Source organism: Gavialis gangeticus, unplaced genomic scaffold (genome assembly GCF_001723915.1).
Source record: "Gavialis gangeticus isolate Ggan-Ray unplaced genomic scaffold, GavGan_comp1, whole genome shotgun sequence".
NCBI classification, from domain to species: Eukaryota; Metazoa; Chordata; order Crocodylia; family Gavialidae; genus Gavialis; species Gavialis gangeticus.
The window spans coordinates 60,566,717-60,573,281 of record NW_017729025.1 but is presented as its reverse complement, the minus strand read 5'-3'; positions in this window follow the sequence as shown (position 1 = coordinate 60,573,281).

Below are 6,565 nucleotides of genomic sequence, written 5' to 3'. Positions count from 1 at the left end.
AAAGGGCTCATACAACTCCTCTTCAACAACTTAGAGTAAACTGTACCGCTGACATTTTCCTTATAGAGGTGGGATAGTTTGGTACTGTCAGTGCATCCGCACCCATGTTGGGAAGAGGGGTGGTGGGAGGGGAGAGGGCAGGAGAGGTTTCAATCCATAAAGGCTTCAGATTTTCCTCCTGGTTGGCTCTTCTTCTCAACCTAGCAGCTGGACTCCAGCCCTAAATTGCAATGTGTTAACAGTTCCACCTTTCTAAAACTTTCATAGAAGCAGGACGTTGGTTGCTATAATTCCCTTGCTTTACCTGTGGCAGGTTAGGGTGTTTGGTAGGTCTTTGTTGTGTCAGGGTTATGGTACTCTTAAGCAGAGTTTAGATTATGGATTGTATAGGATGGTTTGGATAGGGATGATCCTACCTCAGGCCAGGGGTTGGATTAAATGACCTTTGGAGGTCCCCTTTGACCCTACTTCTCTATGCTTCTATGATTTTGTACACTAATGTCTCACACAATGCTGGTATTGTTCCCGAACATCTGCCACCTCTTAGCTGCAACCAGCTCTTTGATGCTTGGTTCCAAGGATTGATTCCAAGCCTACTTTCAGGATGGCATTCAAATGCTTGTCACTTAGTCCTGAGCCCGGTTTTGACTTGTTGATGTTCATCACTAAGAAGGTCTGCTTGCATATATATGTGTTCATGAACATTGATAATATCCTTGATACAAAGGATTTTATTATTGAAAACTTTTTTCCTAGGTATTGGCAAAATTTGTGAATTCTAACAGCTGAAAACTTATCATTCAGCGCAGTATTACATGGAAGATTAATGAGTTCCTTTTATGGTCCTTGTTGGTTTAGAATGGTATTTAAAGGTCTGTTTTTTTGGGAATTGACTTACAGGTATATGCATTACAAGGGTTCGAGACGAGCAGCAGAGGTTAATTTACGTCTAAGAAGCCTGGGTATCACACACAGAGTTTCTCATGGCCCTGAAGGGAGACAGGCTGTCTAACACAACAAGGTCAATGGATGAACAAACAGTCTGGGAACCAAGGAAGTATGTACCATACTGCCCATAACATGAGATAAAGTGATACCGGCTACCAAGGCCTCAGACCAGGGGTAGGGGAGAGGGGCTGAGTCCCAGTTTTGGGGCAACAGACCAAACTAGGAGAAGGCCCGGAAGTCTACATGGATGTGTGACCAGAGAGAGACAACCAACCAGAGATAGCCATGAATGAACAGTCGTCAGGAGGGAAGGAGAATACAAAAGCAGAGACTTGAGAGTAACATATGGTCCCTCCTTCTCTTCCTTTCTATCCCTCCCTGTCCTACCTGGGTTCCTACTTCTCCTCCCTGAGAGGGCTCCCCATCCCCTGGGAAGGGTCCCCAAGGCCACCATGGGCGACTGGTGCCTCCAATCCTGCCATCCGGGGAGAGGGGTCCCTGTGGCCGATCCTGCTGATGAGCCACTGGCACTTCCAGGCACACTGCTGGCACTTCTGGGTTGTCGGGATCGGCCGCGGAGGGACCACTTCTCCTGGTGCACACCCTGTCTGGTGCTCTCGGGGGCACCAGTGCCCTTGCCTGCCCCTCTGCCCAGAAACGCTGCACTCAGGGCGTGCACCAGCACTCTCAGAGAGTGCATGTGCACCCCCGTGCTCTTCCTATGCATCGCCACTAAAGGCCACCATGGAGCGAGGGCATATGACTGTCTCATGCACCCCACTAGAGGGGGACTATGGGCCTTGGCATCCCACCTCCAGACTGCTGGCACCTAATAGAGAGCCTCAGAGTGGAGCCTGCATCCTGGCCAGATGTACTTTGACTCTGACAGCCCTAGGATTTGAGATGTATAGAACTGATTGTTTGTATTGCGTTTTTTTCTGTTATCACTGTGTATCAATAAATTTGCTTATTTTCAAATGGAAAGGTTGTGGTCGGTCTGAAGGTGAGTCCTGGTGGATCCCTGTGCGTCCCTTCTCCCCCTGCCCCCCCAACAAGGTATCTGGATCCTAAATCCAGAGCCAACAGTCTTTAGGGTGCATCTTCCACAAAGACAGAGAATAGGATGCTGAAAAGTCTGAACTCTGCTTCATGGCTCTAAAAGAGAACTTGCTTTGGAGTTTGTGCTTGGGATCAGCAATCTTGATCACATACTTCTCCAAGCTTTCACCTCCTTCAATCCAAGCTGCATTGAGCAGTGACTGCAAGGTGGGCAAATGTGCTACACTGCATTGAGAGAGCAGTTTCTCTAAAAAATACAGCTTTATTTCAAAGGTATGCATGGTGTAAAACTGTTACAACCTGGTTCCATCCCTATATTCTTGTGCACAGAGTACTGAGATACTCCATTATGTCCACCAAGAAGGGAAGGTCCTATAACCATTCTTCATGTTTGTAGCCTTTTCATCTTGCAATTTAATCATGGGTTTCCCTATGTCATGCTGCAGTTCGAAAAAACACTTCCAGATAGCCCCATGACTCAGCCAGCACTCTTCATCATAATATGGTAGACCATGCTGAAAATCACCTTCCTTCAAAAGCTGATTGAACTGTTGATAGTTGAAAGCCCTGGCTTGGATGCAATTTACTGTTTTTGCTACAGCATGCCCAGAGTTTTGGCACAGGGAGCTTTCTGCTTCAGAGTGCAAGGACAAACACAAGCTCATAGCCTGGATTGACACACTGCAATTTGCTCTTGAATTTCACCACAAATCCTGCCATCCGTCCTACCATGGAAAGAGCCCAGTCTGTTACAATACTTACTGCCTTTTTCCAGCCCACACCTAATTTGTTCCAAGCTCTGATCATACTGTTGAAAATGTTCCCTCCTATAGGCGTGTCTTTCATTGACACTACCTGTGCAACACCACTCAAATCTATGCTTTATTAATTCTTACTGAAAACAAAGCAAATGTCTTTGCCTTGTTCTAAAGTTGACTGCAGGTTATTAGATTAATCACAAATTCTGTTGGCTACTGTGTTGCTTGAGAGGCTGATATTTGCAAAAGTTTGCTGCTGCTACGGACACAGTGTCTGTAGCCTTCATCATACATTTCTTCAGGAACTCGCCTTCAGAAAAGGGCTTTGAAGCAGCAGCTGTTTCTTGATAAAGGACATAGCTAACCCTCACTGCTCTGTCACTTACGTGATGTGCTTGTGTGAAGATAGATTTTAGCTTTTACAACTACTGTTTTCACTCACTCAGTTTGCCTTCATGAAACTTCCTGGCAAACTTGCAATACCTGATGCTACGGTATTGTATTCTTAACATTGTGTTCTTTGGAAGCAGCCATTGCTTGCTTACAGATCAAACACATGGGCTTTTCATTCAGTTTTATGCAGAAGTATGAGAGACTCCATTTCTCTTGAAACATATAGCACTCCTTGTTTGCTTTACTCTCCACAGACAGGACATATAGCTTACAGTTAACACAAATTATACCAGGTGACACTTGCTACAGTTGCTTATTATACAACAGGTGACTAATAACATTGTTACAAATGTGGGTATATATTTTTTGTAAACAACACCACCACTGTGTATTTTCAAACTCTTCTCAATCCAACTGTTGTGTTTGCACACTGTCACCATACTCAAATTTTCTCAGCTCTTCACTCCTACCTGTGGCATGTCAGCTCCAACAAACAGCTGCACTTCATTTATATTTCATGGCTGGCTGTTTCTTAAAATGTCCATGACATTCTAGGTAGAGAAAGCTTCAGTCACTGATTCGATTTGGCAGAGAGTTGGCCTGATTTCAGTGGCTGAATCTCTGAATCCGAATCAGGAGACCCTTTAATCTGTCTGAATCAAATTGGAATCCTCTGAATCTATTTGGAGAGATTCAGCGATTCGGAAATAGACACAGCTTTAAATGTTTTTTCTATATGCCTCAAGGTAACAGGCAGCTCATGAATACTGCGATGGTGGGGGATATGGAGCATCCCACAGGAGCATGGGGAGCTCCCCAGCACACTTGGCAGCAGACCTGGAAATAGAGCAGAAGCAGTTCTGGTCCACTGCCGGGTCTGCCGGGGAGCACGCCCCCACCCCCTGGCTTGGCGACTGGTGCCTCCTGGGTCTGGGGGGGCACCTGAGATTCCCCCGCAGCCGATCACTGAGCCAGGGTGAAGGGGGGGGGAGCATGTTCCCCAGCAGACCCAGAATTGGACTGGAAGTACTTCTGGTCCACTTCCCGGTTCACTGCTGAGCATGATGGGGGGGGGGGCCCATGCTCCTGTGGGACGCTTCATCTGCCCCAGCATTGCACTGTTTATGAGCCACCTGGTACCTTGAGGTATGTAGAAAAAACATGTAAAGCAGTGTCTATGTCCGAATCACTGATTCTCCGAATCAGCATCGAATCTTCAGATTCGGATTCGGCCAAATTGGATCTAGGACAGTGGTCCGAATCAATGAATCGAATCACTGTCTCTGATTCAGGCTGAATCCAAATCTGGATTGAATAGGGCCCATTTCACACACCCCTAATTCCAGGGCTCTTTCTTCCAGAAAGATTTGTTTTCATTACCATGAACTCTGGTGTTACGCTTTCTGGGTGCATTAGCAAGGGGTAGAGAAGGGATGGAGATATGAAGGAGTGGAGAGAGAGATGGGAGGGCTAACATAGAGCAAAAGAAGAAAACAAGGAAACTGAGAAGAGAGAAAGAAGGATGAAGACAAAAGAGCAGGCATACACTGGGGGTGATCCAACTAACTCTGGCCAGAGAATAAAATTGTCTGATTTACAGTAGCAAAGGAGAGTGAAGCCACCTTGAGCTTAATGCCAAACAGAGCTAATGGAGGGTGCTGAAAATACAAGAAGGAAACTTCAGGAAAAGACAACAGGTTGGATGACCCACCTCCATGGGTTATTTGTCCCTCAAACCAGATGTTTGACATTGGAGAGCTAAGGGATCAAGTTTAAGGCTGTAGTGTCTGTGGGACGGCAGTCGTAGTAAAATACGTGTGTCTCTGAGTAGAGGAGGAGAAAGGCATTAGGTGGTAACTTTTTATGTCCTTGCTCTTGTGTCAGGAGTGTGATGTTGGTAGAAATTTTAATTGTGTATTTAATTTGTGTATTAATAGTATTTATGGATAATGTAGGATGCCAAATATTGAAACAGGATGTGGAAATGATTCATATTTCATGAACTCCAGGCTTGACCTTTTTACAATTACCGGAATGAATGCTATAAATTACCCTAATTATACCTAATTACACATGATAGGTGGAGTAAGTTTTCATTAGTATCCATTACATAAAGCAATATAGGAATAAATTTCCTAGTCTCCCTCATTAATTGACTGTAAACATGACCAGTCTTATGTAACTTTTTTTTCCCAGTGGGTAATTAATAGCCATATTCATGTTGGTTTATGTGAAAGGTATGTGATTTATATTGAAATAAAAATGTTTTGGTCTAAAGCACAACATTTACAAATGTCATCTGAGAACACATCAAAGATCTTGCCCAATTTGCCTATATTTGTAATGCTATACTATGGAGATACACACAAGAAGCCCTGCTAAGTTATAGTTGTTTTTGATGTTCTTTCTATAACAAAGCATTAAGGAATATTAAGAGACACTGTCAAGTTTGGAAAACCCACCTTGCACCCTATTTTCCTTTTCTCTCTCCTGATATCATCAGTTGGTTAAATCCATATGTGTCTATGTTCTTTCCCCATAAAGCATGTGGTGCATGCTCACTTTCAAGTTTCTCCTCCACCTCCACAGCTCATCTCACATAATGGATCAGAATTAGGGATAAAACTTTTTCTTAAGGAAACAGATTTTAGTTTTAACCTTTCAAGCCATTATTATGAAAAGTGAGAAAAATGACATGAAAAATACCTGAACAACCCCCTTTTAACAGATTTATTTAAAAAAATCATCTGATTGTCTGTGAAGAGTTTAGAAAAATCTGACTCTAAAGTGCCAGATAATATATTCCAAAGTCTAGTTTATTCTATTATCAAGTATTCCACTTTCTTTGTAGACTATTTTTAATCAGCAGAAAGGTTCACGGTTCTTTGGGGAAAAAAAAGATACATAAGATACATTCCTGTTCTCAGCACATATTCTAAGCAGAGCATATTTTCAGCAGCAGTGTATTTTCAGGGAGTAAAAATGCAGTAATATCTTTCCTTTGAAAACTTACAGACAGGTTTTTCATCTGGCCACAGATTAAGCTGGCCTTCAGATTCCCAAAAGTAATCACATTATTCACATTGTTCTCAACTCTCAGTTGCATGTAGGTACCTAGATTGTTTCAGGATCTGGGTCTGAGACCCTGGTCTGGCAGTTGACTTCCTTTAGATTACTGTGCTGGCAATATAGCCGCATTGAAATAACTGGTGTTAGTTTCGAGATCAGGCCCAAATTAGCATGCTTAGTTATTTGCTTGTGCAACCCTTTTTTGGGGGCATGGGCAGGAATTACATGAGTAAATAAGTGTCTAGTTACTTCTTACATAGGTGAATTTGCTTCCCAGTTTGCTTCCTAGATAGCTGAAGGTACAGTTTTAAATATGTAAAACCAGCACCCTTTAAAAA